Raw genomic sequence first — 14,526 nt, 5'->3', positions numbered from 1 at the left:
ACCAAGAGAGGCCCTAAGAAAGACGTTGTTAAGCCACTAGGAAGAGGCTGCAGCAGCTAATGATTCTAAGTACAGATGTGTCACGTTAAACCCTTCCAAAGTGTGTCAATAGCGTTTCCGGCACACACCTAGGGCAGCGTTCTCCACTAATATGGTTTTGATCATCTTAAACCTGTTGTTTTTACATACTCAGAGCTTATTTTGATACATGAGCATTTTAGCATAGCAAACAGCTACATCAGGAAACAACTGAAAACAATTCAAGATGATCACAAATAGCAGTTACATTTCAAAAATTGATTTTATCTACAAAAAATAAAAAATAAAAAGAGGTGGTGTGACTAAGTCAGAGAGATCCGCAGACAGCAGAATATTTTTTAAATTAAAAAATTCATGCAGCAGTTCCTGAGGAGAGTGTCCTGGTGTTTACGCTACACACTGACAGAAGTCTCCCCTACCATGAGGCTCCATTTCCAGCATTTATTTCCGCTCTAACTGCCACAAATTATACAATACTACAGCTGAACACTGGGCCCCTTTCCTTTCATCTGCACGCCAAGAGCAATCAGATTACCCTGGTAACCAGCGGTCACGTGACCAGCACCTGCTCTTTTGGCTGGATGCCACTGACTAAAGCCATCTGCTTCCCTCAATCAGCTCCCAAACATTCTCAACACCTGCGCTGCAGTGTTTTGTGGTTTCTTTTATCAAATCAGTGCAAAACTGCTTCCAAAACTTTACATATTTCTCGAATTTGTTTAAATCAGAGGTAGGTCTGTCAAAGAGCTGAACCACTGCCAGGTAAACTGAGCGGCGGTGCATGTTTTCCATGGTGACCTCGATCAAGCAGAGCGGAGGATGGAGTTCAAGTTTGTGGGGTTTCGGGCCGTGCAAGCGGCACCCTGCAGGAGCAAAGGCTGCCTGTCTGCTTAGTGCCCAGAGCCAGGTTTGAGGAAACATCTATCTGGTGGGGGACAGAAACACTAATGACTTTCCATCTGCTCTATCCAAGGATGTACTATACAGAACCTCCAAGATGGCTGAAAGTCAGACAGGCAGGACCTCTCCAAATGCTTAGACAAAAACCTCCCAGCCCAGGCAAGCACTTTCAGTTCTGATTACTGCAAGAGGCAAACTCATTAGAGCTCACGGCATTCCTGCTGAGGCACAGCTAGGTTCTCCCACCCACCAGTATACAATCAAGCACCCTAGGAAGTCAGAAAAAGACTAAGGGGTCTTCAGTGGCCACCCAGACACTTTATGAACCCGGACAATATCCAACCACTCACATCACATCATTATGATTTTGAAATAAGCCAACCTGGACTCCAATGAAGTGTAATATTCAAACTGTTTTGACCTACGTAAAACGAAAGTCAATTTTTTTCTTCTACCTGAAGTACTACAGAATGCTGGTTTCCACCAGACAGCAATCAGTCTGAGCTCTAACTGCCACAGCTCCAACTGGGACTCTGGATAAATCACAGCTAGTTTCCCTGCACCTTCATTCCCTCATCTATCCCATGAGGGCAATATCTGCATCGCTAGGTATTTCTGTGGGTTTAAATGAGAAGAGACAAGAAAGGAGACAGGGTTGGAAGAGATGGTCACTCTCTGCACACCCCGGAAGAGAAGCAGCACATCTGTGCAGTGCACGCTCGCTCTCTCTCTCTCTGCGACCCAGACCCACCAGTGCCAATTCAGTGGCGGAACACATGGAGAAAATCCACGAGCTTCGAGTCACTAGCTCAACACAAGGCACGTTCACCCTGCCACTACCACTGCTTCAGCCAAGCACCTGCCATACCAACCTAAATGACAACAGTCACTGCTTGTCACTTCACTCTCGCCCCAAGGCAAGGGTCCCCAGCATGAGACCAGTGGGAAAAGGGCAGAGTCCACGTACCATCCTGTTTATATCTGTAAGGTTCAAACTCTTCTTATACTGCCAGACTCCAAACACAGCCATATACTCATTCTTCTTCCAAACTGTATTCAAAGCTGGAATATGCAAACAGGACATCTGTGCTGGTTGTAGGGAGGAGAATACTGTTAGGAACTCCCTAAGCCAGCATTATGACACTGAAGGCTGCATGGTGCAGATCCAGAGCTCTGGTGTACTTCCAACAGTTGCAACGATGCCTCCTCAGAACCTTGGTCTAAAAGCAGGACCTCGAGGAAAGCTAGCCATGCACAGGCCCCGCTGTTAGCTCTTACTCTGCTCAGCATCCTGATGGAGCCAGATCACCAATGCTAACTCCTCTCTGCAGGTTACTAAAATCTCATGAAGTCGCCCTTAACTTAAATCCCCAGTGTGTGATGTCTGCAAATCTCAGTACTGGGGTGCCACCCCCTCCAACCTATACAAGTCACAACATTCGCGTCTTTATGCTCCTCACAGCCATGCTCCACAGGCAAATGCAATGAGTGCTGAACACCCTCTGGCCTCTGCTCCTTGAAACCTACCTGATCCTCTGCAAGACTTAGCTGACAGATCTTGGAATGAGTTCCAAGAAACATTTTCAGAAGGACACAGTAGTCTAGATCAGGTATGATTACAAATTCCTACTTAGGTGTCACATAACATGTAAATACTTAAAACACTAAAAAAATGGATGTCAACATTACTGGGTTGTATTAAAATCAAAGCACTGTGTATCTTTCATCAACGATCTTGTGAGCTAAAAAGAACTATCTTTGAATTCCTACTGCCTGCTTAAGATGGGCTTATAGGCTGCTTATGTTTCTTCTCCTATTTAATTAAACAATTTAATAGTAAGTACAAAGTTCTTTTGTGTGTGTGTGTGTGAGGGGGGGAGTTCCAAGACAGGGTTTTCTAGGTAGTACTGGTTGTCCTGGACTGTAGACCAGGCTAGCCTCAAATTCAAGAGATCTGCCTACCTCTGCCTCCAGAGTGCTGGGATTAAAGGCGTATAAAACTAAAAATATACTACATAACCATGAGACAGTGCTGGGAAGATGGCTCGGGGAGCGGGGGGGGGGGGGGAGAGTGATTACACAGAAGCCTGGTACCCTGAGTCGTCCTGAGAACCTCTGGTCCCACATGCACACTGTGGGGTGTGCTCACATACACAATAAAAACAAATATTTTAAAAAGCTAAACAAAAGCTGGAATAGCATCTATATTCATGATGAACCGTCTCTGAAGCTTAGGGTAAAGGAGCTGAAGAGCTGGATGAGCTGACAGTGTTTGTCTCAGACACAGGAGGCCCAGGGTGCTGAAGGGAAGGGGAAGGGGGGAGAGGGGAGGAGGGGAGGGGAAGGGGAGAAAGAAGGAAGGAAAGAAAAAGAAAGAAGAAAAAACCCAAAGGATGACAGTGTGAAATGGGGTGATAATAAACTTGAGGGAAACAGGAAGTTTTCAAAATCAATACAATAAAATACCATTTATAAATTTTATCCCTAAGTCAAAAGTCCAACTTCCTCCTATCTTCCTTAATCAGCAATATGATGACCGAAATACAAATACTGATCTATCTACCCTGCCCCACAGACTTAGATACAGAGGTTCTACTCGTTCTAGCGAGTCCTGGAAATCAGACATAAATCCAGTGACACCCTGGAAATTTGAAAGGCCTCTGTTGCTCCTGAAGCCTCGTGTTTCACACCTTATTATAGGAGCAGCCTCACAGCGGCCAGCACTGGGGTCCACGGCCCCCACAGCTCATTAGTTCCATGGTTATCCCAGCGCCGTGCACCACCTGGAGGAGAATGCTTAGGTGCAATCACAAACTCCACATTCAGAGCTGCACTGTTGTCAGGGAAGCCCTCAGGAGCTCACTTCTGGAAGGATCCCTATTTAGCTGAAGACATAACAGACCAAAGACACAGAGTGGAAGCCATTGCCTAAGATGGGGCTGGTGGATCAGAGCTGACCAACTCTTGTGTGAGAAACTGCAGGCTTCCTAAACAAGGCTTTATCCAAAGAGCCAGAGCTTATTAGAAAGCCTGGGCTAGCCTGATTTACGACAAAACAGAACGCAGTTAAATAGTCATTAGTGTCCACCTACAGATCTTCATTCTCAGAAGAAACTTTAAAAAGGACCCAAATCATGAAACCAAACGTGATGAGGAGTGAGTCAGTTAATAAAGGTGGCTGACAGTGGGCGGGAGCTAGTGACCTGGCAGGCCCCAAGGATAAAGTAAGTTCATGAGGACTCTCGTTACAGTGGGAGAAATCAACCTTGAAACTTAGGTCAGGACGATTAATCAGGAACATTATTAGGGATTCAGGCTTCTCCAAAATATTACACCATCTTCTTTACAAAGGGTGCTGAGACAGATTCTTAGAACTGATAGGCTGGAGGGGCATGCAGGTGCGCATGCGCGCGCCATGGGTCCGTGCCCAGTCTCCCCCTGACCTGGAGCTCAGCTATTGGCTAGGCTCACTGCACAGCAAGCTCAACCTGGTTTTGCTTCCCCAGAGCAACAATTACAAACCCATGCCACCACACCCAGCTTTCATATAGCTACTGGCTATTTGAAATAATTCAGGACCCTTTACTTGCATAGCAAGCATAATCTTAGCAGCCTAGGCTAGACTTGAACGTGTAGCAGTTTTCCTGTTCAACCTCCCAGACAGCTTGGATTAGGTGTAAAGTAATGCATCCAACAACAACAACAACAACAACAACAGACTTTTCAATTTACTGATGTTAACCAATAAGAACTGCCACATAGGATGTGGGTCAGAAGTATTAAAACTCTAAAGATTCAGGCTGGCATAACAGAATACAGTATACTTGGTGGACAGCAGGGCTCAACGTTGATGAAAAGTGCATCTACTTTCAAAAATCAGAAGCTCTCTGAGCCCTTACTACTTGGTTTTTAAATAGTGAAAATAAAATAAAAAGTAACATCTAAAAAAAAAAAAAACCCACACCACAGAAACTAGCAACAGAAGAAATTTACTTTGGTATAATAAAAGCTTTATAAAAAATCTACAGCTAATGCTCTACTAAATGGGGAAACCCAAAAGTGTCTCTTTCTTTTTTTTTTTTTTNGTTTTTNGAGACAGGGTTTCTCTGTATAGCTCTGGCTGTCCTGGAACTCACTTTGTAGACCAGGCTGGCCTCGAACTCAGAAATCCGCCTGCCTCTGCCTCCCGAGTGCTGGGATTAAAGGCGTGCGCCACCACGCCCGGCTGTCTCTTTCTTTTATTTGGTAGCAGTGGTGTGTGTGTGTGTCGGGGGGGGGGGGGTCTCACTGTGTAGCTAGCCCAGTGCTTGGGGTGGTCCACCTGCCTCTGTCTCCTAAGTGTTAGAATTAAAGGCATGTGCAACCTGCCTGGATCTGGACCCTCTTTCCATTCTTGTGTGTGTGTGTGTGTGTGTGTTTGTTTGGAATTGGTACCTAAGTCTCAGGTAGAGCGATGAAGTGATACAAAACAAAAGCAAGTGAGGAAGTCAAGTCTCCTCTACTTGCACATGCTATGAGCCGGTCCTTCAAAGCGCCTAAAGACCACAGGCTGTGAAACTCTCACTCTTGACACTTTCAACAAAGTCACAGGATACAAAATTAGCATCCCAATACCAGTAGCTTTTCCGTGGGTTGACAGCAAATTTGCCCAGAAAGAACTGGAGTGGAGGGATCAAGATAGCTTTAAAAATACTTTTGTTTTGTTTTGTTTTTTCCAGACAGAGTTTCTACATACCAGGCTGGCCTTGAACTCAGAGATCTGCCTGCTTCAGCCTCCCAAGTGCTGGGATTAAAGGTGTGTGCCACCATGCCCAGCAAGAACTTTTTTAATTAAAAAAAAAAATGTAACTAAAAATAAAACCACCCAGTATAGTTATGAAATTTTTGATGGTGAAGATGGTGAACGAGACACTAGAAGACCCCATACGCTTTGACTACAAGAATTGAGGCTTGTGAAAATGTCTACATTACTGAAAGCAATCCCTATAAAATTCCAATGACATTCTTCACAGAAAAGAAACAATAATCTCAAAATCACATTGAAGCGCACATGTATGAGCACGAGTGTGCACCCCCACCCCAAGCAATCCAGGACAGAAAAGGAATACCTGATCCCAAAATGTGCTACAGGGCCACAGTGGCAACAACAACAACAGGAAGGCACAAATACACATCTAAACCAGAGGAATGGAACGGAGAACCCAGAAATGAACTCACATAGCTATAGTCTCAAAGACACACTCTGGGAAAAGACAGCCTTGTCAACAAGTGGTGCTGGGAACATGGGATATCCACCCTACAAAATCCCAATTCAAAATGGATCAAAGACCTTCCTGCAGGGGTTCTCGACCTTGTTAGTACTGAGTCTTTACTGTGGTTCCTCAGGTTGTGGTGGCCATTTTTGTTGCTACTTTATAACTGTAATTTTGTTACTGTTGTGAATAGTAACATAAATATCTGATCTCCAGGATATCTGATAGGTGGCCCCTATGAAAGGGTCAGTTGACTCCCTGTAAAGGGGTCAAGACCCACAGGTAAAGAACCATTGTTTTATTTTCAGTGCTGAAACTGAAACAACAGAGTTAAAACAAGATGCAAGTATTCACAAGGGTGCTTTCTTTGACAAGGACCCCAACAGTGTAAGACAATTCCAAAATCTGACAAATGAAAACAAATACAATTAAAAATTCCTATATAGCAAAGAGACAGCCAACAGAATGGGAGAAAATCTTCACCAACTGTGCGTCAGACAGAGGTTGTTAACGTCTTTAATATATCACCCCAAACAACCATCCACTCAGATGGGCGAACGAATGGAAGAAAAAATTCCCAAAAGAAGAACTGCATATGGTTGACTACTAAATCCGTGAAAAGGGTTCCCTAGCCTTCACCTATCAGGGAAATGCAAATTATGACTGGGCTGAGATTCCATCTCCTCTCAAGTGGCTGTCAGCATAAATAGCAACATTAACAAATGCTGGAGCGAACTCAGGCAGAGGGGAACCCTAATCACTCTGGGTGAGAATGTAATGTGGAAATCAGTATACAGGTTCCTCAAGAGACTAAAGATAGAACTTCCACATAGCTCAGTTCTGCCGCGCCTGGACAAATCTGCTAAGTCGGTGCGCCACAGAGGAGCGGGCACATCCGTATTTACCGCAGCACTCTTTATAACAGTCAAGGCATGGAACCGTCCCAGGTGCTCTCAAGCGAGTGTGTGGTGTATATACATGTATCAGTCACACAGTGGAATGTTATCTGGCCATAAGGATGAAATTATGCCGTTTTCAGAAAAAGTTAATGGAACTAAATAACACCCATGTTAAACAAAATAAGCTACAGGCACACAGACAAGTGGTTCATGTTTTCTCTTACAGGCAATCTAGATCCATGCACTATGCACATATACAAGCACGCACGCGCGTGCGAACACACACACCCTGGACATTCAGACGAGCAGTGCTGTTTGAGGGAAAGAGTGGATGTGAGAAGAATCACGACAGATATGAGACAAATACAAGAATGCACATCTGTGAAAATTACAAAATGAAACCCATTTCGTAAGCCACATGAAAATTATCTTTAAAAAGCACAAAAGTAAGCCGGGTATGAGGGCACATGGCTTTACGACCAGTATTTTGGAGGCAGAAGCAGGAAGATCTCTGTGAGTTCAAGGCTAGCCTGGTCTACAAAGCAAGTTCCAGGCTAGCCAGGGCTGTTATACAGAGAAACTTTGTCTTAGGGGGAGGGGAGGGGACACAAAATTTTTTAAAAGATTAATTAAAGCAGCATAAAATACAGTAAATGAGAAAGTAAAATCGGCCCTACAAAATAAGACAAAAATAAAATTTAAGTCCTACTGCCCAAAGGTATCTAACAGCATAAACTAGTAATATAATAAACTGCAGACAGCAGGATAAACTAGTGAGAAAGCAGTTGGGACACACTGAGTAGAAGGTAACACAACAGCACACCAACACTCTCCTCTAATGCACGCCCTGACACCTGCGCTGGGACCAGGTGACCTGCTCACCCACTAGGGCAACCTAAAAAGCTCGGGTGTACTAGAAACAACACAGAGGCTGGAGAGATGGCTCAGCGGTTAAGAGCACTGACTGCTCTTCCACAGGTCCTGAGTTCAATTCCCAGCAACCACATGGTGGCTCACTAGAAATGACACAGGATGTGAACAAAAACTACTAGTATTGAGTTCTATGAAAGTCATTACATAAAACACCCAGAAAACAGCCCTATTCGTTGTTGCCTTAAAAGGTATAGCTACTGTAGAAAAGGATCTTGCTGATACTGTAAGTACTAGATTTTTAAAAAATAGCTATCTCTATCCATCTATCTACCTACCTACCTACCTGTTTATCTATCTTGTGTGCGTTGTATTTTGCCTGAATGTATGTCTGTGTTAAGGTCTCAGATACTGAATTATAGACGGTTGTGAGCTACCACACAGGCGCTGGGAATTGAACCCAGGTCCACTGGAAGGGCAGCCAGTGCTCTTAACTGCTGAGCCATTTCTTTATCCCCAAGTGCTACATTTTAAAGAAAGAATAGCAAAGAAAACTAGGAAAGATTGCAAGGACTAATTTGATTTTATGTTTTGAATACATGGGACATCTTGGCATTCAACAATCAAACTCCCAGGCACTGTCGTCTAGAACCAGATGCCTTGCCTGAGAACTCATGTGTGCGCGTTGGAGTGTCAGGCCCAGTGCTGCCTGGCCTCCCATGGCATCTGGCAGGGCTTACCAAGCTTCCCTGTAAACATCTGCTCTGCACGGTGTAGTCCCTGGGTCGTTTTAAGCCGGTCATGTCAGGACCTTGTCTTTAGAGTTGATGTGCTGTTAGTCATTTTCTAAAGAGCATCATTCATAAATTCACATGGGAAAACAACAGGAAATTTTCCTGAAAGAACTAAATCTTTAACAATAACATATCCTGAATCAAAGATGTTTGTCATGTCGTCAAGAATTAAGACTGAAAATCTACACATTGTTTTGTGGGCTCAATTAACATGTGGAACCTGGAAAAGAAGTGCAGTCAGCTAAGATGCTGTCTTTTCACTGAAGCCCAACACCGACACAGGCCACTTAAGCTACGTGGCACTGCTGGGCCTTGCAGTACAGCTCAGAGGATGAACCTAGTTCTACCCTACAATGCTGATGCCAACCAGAGCCTCTACGGTATGGTAGTGCCGGGCTACTAGACACACATTCAACTACTTGTACCACGCTTACACTCCACAGAGGGTCACCCTGGCACTCACTATCCTACTCTCTAGGCTCACAATTGTCTTCTTTAACCTGCCAGGGTGGCTGACACAAGAGAGGTCATGTTACCAACCCATATTTCAATCAGGTCAAATCAGCAGGATGAGAATTAGATGGATCAACAGTAAAGGCACAAAGGAGAAAACTGCCACCATCTACCCAAACAGGGAAGGCAGATCACTAGGAAGTGAACTACACTGCTCCTCTATAATTCAGGACTAAAAATAAAGTAAAATAAAATAAAATAAAACCATACTCTAGTGAATATTTAAGGGTGTTGTGATCCTAACTTTCTGTAATTTATAGCTTTTCCTTATCTAACATTTCAAAGCTAAAGAAAGGCACACAGCTGAGGAGAAGCCAGCGAGGAAGCTGCCTGGTTCTCTCTGACATCCACTGATACCAGGAGTACTCTGGCTAGGCCCAGGCTAGCCCGGCAAGCATCATTACATAGCCGGCGATGGGACACTGCATTGTACCCATTTTCCAATTTTTCCCAAGCACTCCGACATAATAAGGACATTTTAACACCAATACCAACAGCACTGTCAGTCTGCGATCCTTCTTGCCCCTTCCTCCCAGGGATAACATCAAAGCCAAGTCTACCATAGCAAAATACACTCCTCTGTAATACTCTCCTTAAGAAAGACTTCAAAAAAAAAATGTCTCTAGAGAAGTCTCCCTCTTCTATCCACTTCTGCTCAGGGCCTCCTTACCTTCCACTGCTATTTGGTGGTGTACTGGGGGAGGGGAGGGCACACTCTCCTGCAGAAACCAAAGTTGTAGCAGGTCATTGCTTTCCAGTCCACTGAAGCTCACTGCAGAGTAAATGCCCCCACCAGGGACATCCTGCATGTAGCTTACAGCGCAATGGGGCAGCACTTGCTCTCCAAGCTGCCTGATGGTTCTCCTACTTTGAACTAGAGAGGAAGGTCCACAGCAGAGGGACTGAAGTGGCCACCCCAAAGCGGGGGACGTCTGGGGATTTGAATCGTTGTTAGTGGCTCTGAGAAGACAAGGGCAGCTTTGGGACAGAGGCTGGGTCCATGCACTTCATCTCTAACGTGTCCTGACAAATAAGAGACTTAGCAAGACAGGCTCGGAGGCAGAGCCAGCATGATCATCCAGGGTGCTTCTTCCTTCCCCACCAGCACTAAAGGGGCTCAAAGCTTCTTTTGCGATCTACACACTTGGAATGCACGTGTGTGTAGCCTCTTTGGCAGGCATGAGCAAAACAACATCTGATTTTCCAGTGTTTTGAATCAAACTAAATCATAGCACGTAAGTGCTCTAAAGGGAGAGAAGGAACAAGATAGGAAAAGAATAGAATCTAGGAACTTGCTTCCCACAGCCGCTGTGAAGACTCCTGATGGCAGGTGCGTTTGGCCCCCGGTTTAGGCTGGCTACAGAGTTGCTTTTACTTGAGACCCTCTCAGGAAGCTTTACAGAGAGCACAATGCGAATCTATCTTAGTTGACCTGAGTCTGCTGACTGATAAGTGTTTCTTGGGTGAAAACACCCTAACTCTAATTGAGAAAATAAGTTCCTCAGGAGGAGGTGCTAAATAAATTTTAACTACTACTGTTAACGATAGTTACAGGAGCTAGCAAAACATGCACAGCCTGTGTTCTTAGTGTTTTGTGTAGTTTTAAAAAAATGAGAGTAGTAGGTTTATTTTCTGGTTTAAAATAAAATGCTATCTTCACTCGATTGAAAAATAACATTTTCATTTCTGCTAAATTTAACAGTGGGGGTGGGGAAGGGAGCAATGAACCAAACGTGTTCCTAGAAACTACATTAGCGGCAGTCACACGGCTCCGGCTAATTCAGGCTTCAGTAGTCAAGTCACAGGCTCTGGCCAAGTCCCCCTCTTCTGTACAGTCAAAGAATCTTTATGTAGCTAAATGGACCACTAAATCCTTCAAGAGTCACTCAAAGGGAGCACTTCCTCCAGACTCTCACTTCACAGGGCCCAACAAGCACAACAGAGAGCAAGCACTGAGAGGGAAAGGCAAAGCCCCGGGGAATCCATGCCCATGCAAACCGCATCCCCTCCAGCGCGGACGGCCTGCCTTTATTTTCAATATTAACAGCCAATATTTGAAAGCTATAAGGACACCCATGGAGAGCAATAAAAAACAGGTATAGGAAAAATATAAGTAAGAAAGAAAGAAAAAAAAAAAAAGAACACAGCTCTATCAGAGGAGTTGGGCCCAGAAGTAGCCCATCCCCCACCCCCACCCCCACTCCGACCCCGTTGTTAGGGTACAAAGTGTCTTTATCCTACTGTGTTGGGCAATTGTTTCTCCTATTTCTCCACCATTCCATGTAACTGCTTCTAGGCAGGCTATTGTAGCTTCTCTGGCACAGTAAAGACGCATGTGCCTGTATCTTGGTTGTTGAGGTAGAGGATGTCCACAAATTTAACTGACTTTTAGCAGAACCAAGTGGGCACCAGAGGACCTGCTCTGCGCGCCCATCACCTCTGTGCATCCCTCATTACCAAAGGTGTGAGAATGATGCGGACCACCAGCAGGTCACACTTCCTCATCAACACTCAAAGGACATGATGTCTGCTGGCAGTGAGGCAGCAACGACACAGCTCACACCGACGGAAAGGAGTGAGGAGTTACTAGGCTAAATTTTTCATTTCACTTGCTCATTTCCTCTGTTTCAGCCCCCTGTAGGAAAATTATTTTCTGTATAAACAAATTCATCAAGTTAACTTATTCAAGGATGGAAATAACCAGTATCACATAGCATTTTGCAAAACAAAATTGCCACTGTTGTGTTTCACGGCGTAGACGCAAACTGCTCTGGCAATTCAGCCCCAGCACTAACACAGCCCAAACCCCCCATTACCTTCATCACTGCATATCCAATTTACATAATTATTCTGCTATGCTATTCAAAATCTACATGTAGTTGTATGCATTCTCGTTATCCTTGATTCAAGGATGCTATTTCCTTGTAGATGTAACTGAACAAGGAGACCACAATTGACATACTCAATTCATCTGACCAATAGCAACAACGTGGTTTGACAAAATAATGGTTTGGTTTGTTAATTTATTTAACATCTCAATGCAATTATCCTATGTTTGGACAGCCAATCCTGAAAGACCATCAACAACGGGAAAGCTTCTGGGGATAGCCCTTACCACACTTCACTGTAAATCAGCCAATGGTCACATGTGTGTGAAGTGATCCAAACAAACAGAGGTGCTACCAACTCCCTCCATCTCTCAACACCACCCCTAAACATGGCTTTAAGTCTCTGGCACATATCTGATCTGGCTTCCTGTCACCTGTATATCTCCACACACATCACCCTGCTCCTGTCAAAGGTTCCCAAACCATTAAGACTAAAAACAGCATTTGTGTATAGCTCTAAGGGAGACAGCTAGTGAGTGCCAGCAGGGAGAAGGAAGAAAGTATATTTTCTTCTTACGTAAAAAATTTCCTCCTGTCCCTACAAAAAAAAAAGCTGTGCTAAACACTCGGCAGAGACCTCACTCTCAGGAAGGAGTGCAGTCGCTGGCCTACCCTGGAGTCAGCCCCAATAGCTCTCTGAGTGGACACAGGATCTCTAGCTGCACCAAGGAAATGCTACACACCCAGTGCTGACCAGGCTGGATTCCCACAGGTGTCAGGGAAGATACAGGGGTCACTACTACATACAGCATTTCAAAGTCTGTTTCCGAACCACTCCACGGCTGGTAAGGACATGCCCAAGTAAGCTGGGAACCCAGACCCTGCCTGATCCGACACGAGCTGAAGATGGTTGGAAATCTATATCGGAAGCCTAGAATGATTCGATCCATTTTTACCATTAAGTATAATAATAGTAACAACAACAAATGAGAATTGAACTGAAATTATTCTGGTACTAAAGGTGTTGGTGATAATACTGCTAAAGTCCAGAACACCCCTTTAGTACACACAGCTACACCTTAAGAAAAGAGGGCACACCTTCTGTTTCAGATTTGGATTTGACTTCTCTCCCTGGGACATGTGCTTCCTCAGACCAAAGCCCAGTATTTACATTCATGCAGCAGCTTTTAAAAAACAAACATACTGTCGGACTAAAAAATTTACCTGCATCTTACTTATCACTATAGTCCGAACACTTACCTACAAATAAGCATTCAATAAAATTCCTCTTTAATAAATGCAAAGGTTTTGTAATGAGTTCTGGGCTTAGAAAATATTCACAGGGAGAAAAAATCTTTTCAATGAAGACTGCAGAATCAAGCCTTGACTGTAAAGATAAGGTAAGTTTGAGTGAGCACCTATACTTGGCTTTTTGGATACCACACAAGTAATCCATGGTAAAAAGAAAAGTCACGGCCTCAACCCAGGGAATACGGTGGAGTTGCTGGCGGGACACTGAAGAAGCTGCCCCTTCTCTCTCGGCACCTATGACCTCCTCTGTGCACTGGTGTATGTGTCTGCACATGACACAGTGTAGCCCACCAGCAAAGGACTATAGCTCCACACAGAAAGTACGAGGCAATGACACAACTGAGTGTGTGTGCACATAAATGTTTACATGTGCACGTGGGATAGAGAGTGGAGTGTTTTCTATCAGAGTATGCAAACAGGCTCAGATTAACCAAGGCTGGCTATACTTCCATCTGGAAACTATATTTTATAACATGAGCCATATTCTGAAAAACAGATTCAGATGTCTGGAACTGGTTCAGAACAGTTGTTGGAAATGTTCAGGACAAATGAAAAAAATTAGTCCTCAATGTCTTCTCTCGGATTTTCTTACTGAATAAATATGCCTTCTAGGGGGCCAGAGACTTGGTGGGGCATATAGAGCAAGAGAGGTTCTTTCCTATACCCAGAGCCCATGTCCGTTCTTGAAGCCATATCTAATGATGAGTTCCACTGCGTTTTCCCACACTGTCCACAAGGACTTCAACCTGCTGTGAAAGACCTATCAACTCTCTTTCAAATTCTGCAGTTGGCAGTAAAATGTTCAGAGCCATTCAGGGGCCTTGCTTTCCTCGGAAATCCTCCTCTATGAGTTACGAAGAGAACCAAGCACCGTTGTGGTTTCTACAAAAAGAAGCCGGCTACAAAATAACATTTTTATCCAGTAAAACTCTGCATAAATCAGCAGTTCGTAAGAGTAGAGTCCTAAAGTTTGGAATACACAAACACCTTAGTTTTGCACTGTATGAGCCAAAGTTGGTCACAAATGATCTAAAATACACAGGCACTCCACACCCTCACCCACCCAGACCCTGCAGCGTGAGGCTGGCCTGCCCAGCGCACAGCCTTTGATCACCCACAG

At 44.4% G+C, this 14,526-nt stretch overlaps 1 protein-coding gene across 4 annotated transcripts in view; it reads right to left on the bottom strand.

The window, feature by feature from the left end:
• Window positions 1–14,526, bottom strand: part of Chd7 (chromodomain helicase DNA binding protein 7) — a 176,754-nt gene that overhangs the window by 67,604 nt on the left and 94,624 nt on the right. The gene's annotated exons all lie outside the window — the stretch shown is intronic.

The sequence above is a fragment of the Mus caroli genome, chromosome 4 (genome assembly GCF_900094665.2).
Source record: "Mus caroli chromosome 4, CAROLI_EIJ_v1.1, whole genome shotgun sequence".
Lineage (NCBI taxonomy): Eukaryota > Metazoa > Chordata > Mammalia > Rodentia > Muridae > Mus > Mus caroli.
The sequence above is the reverse complement of the archived record's forward strand: the minus strand, read 5'-3'. Positions and strand labels throughout refer to the sequence as shown.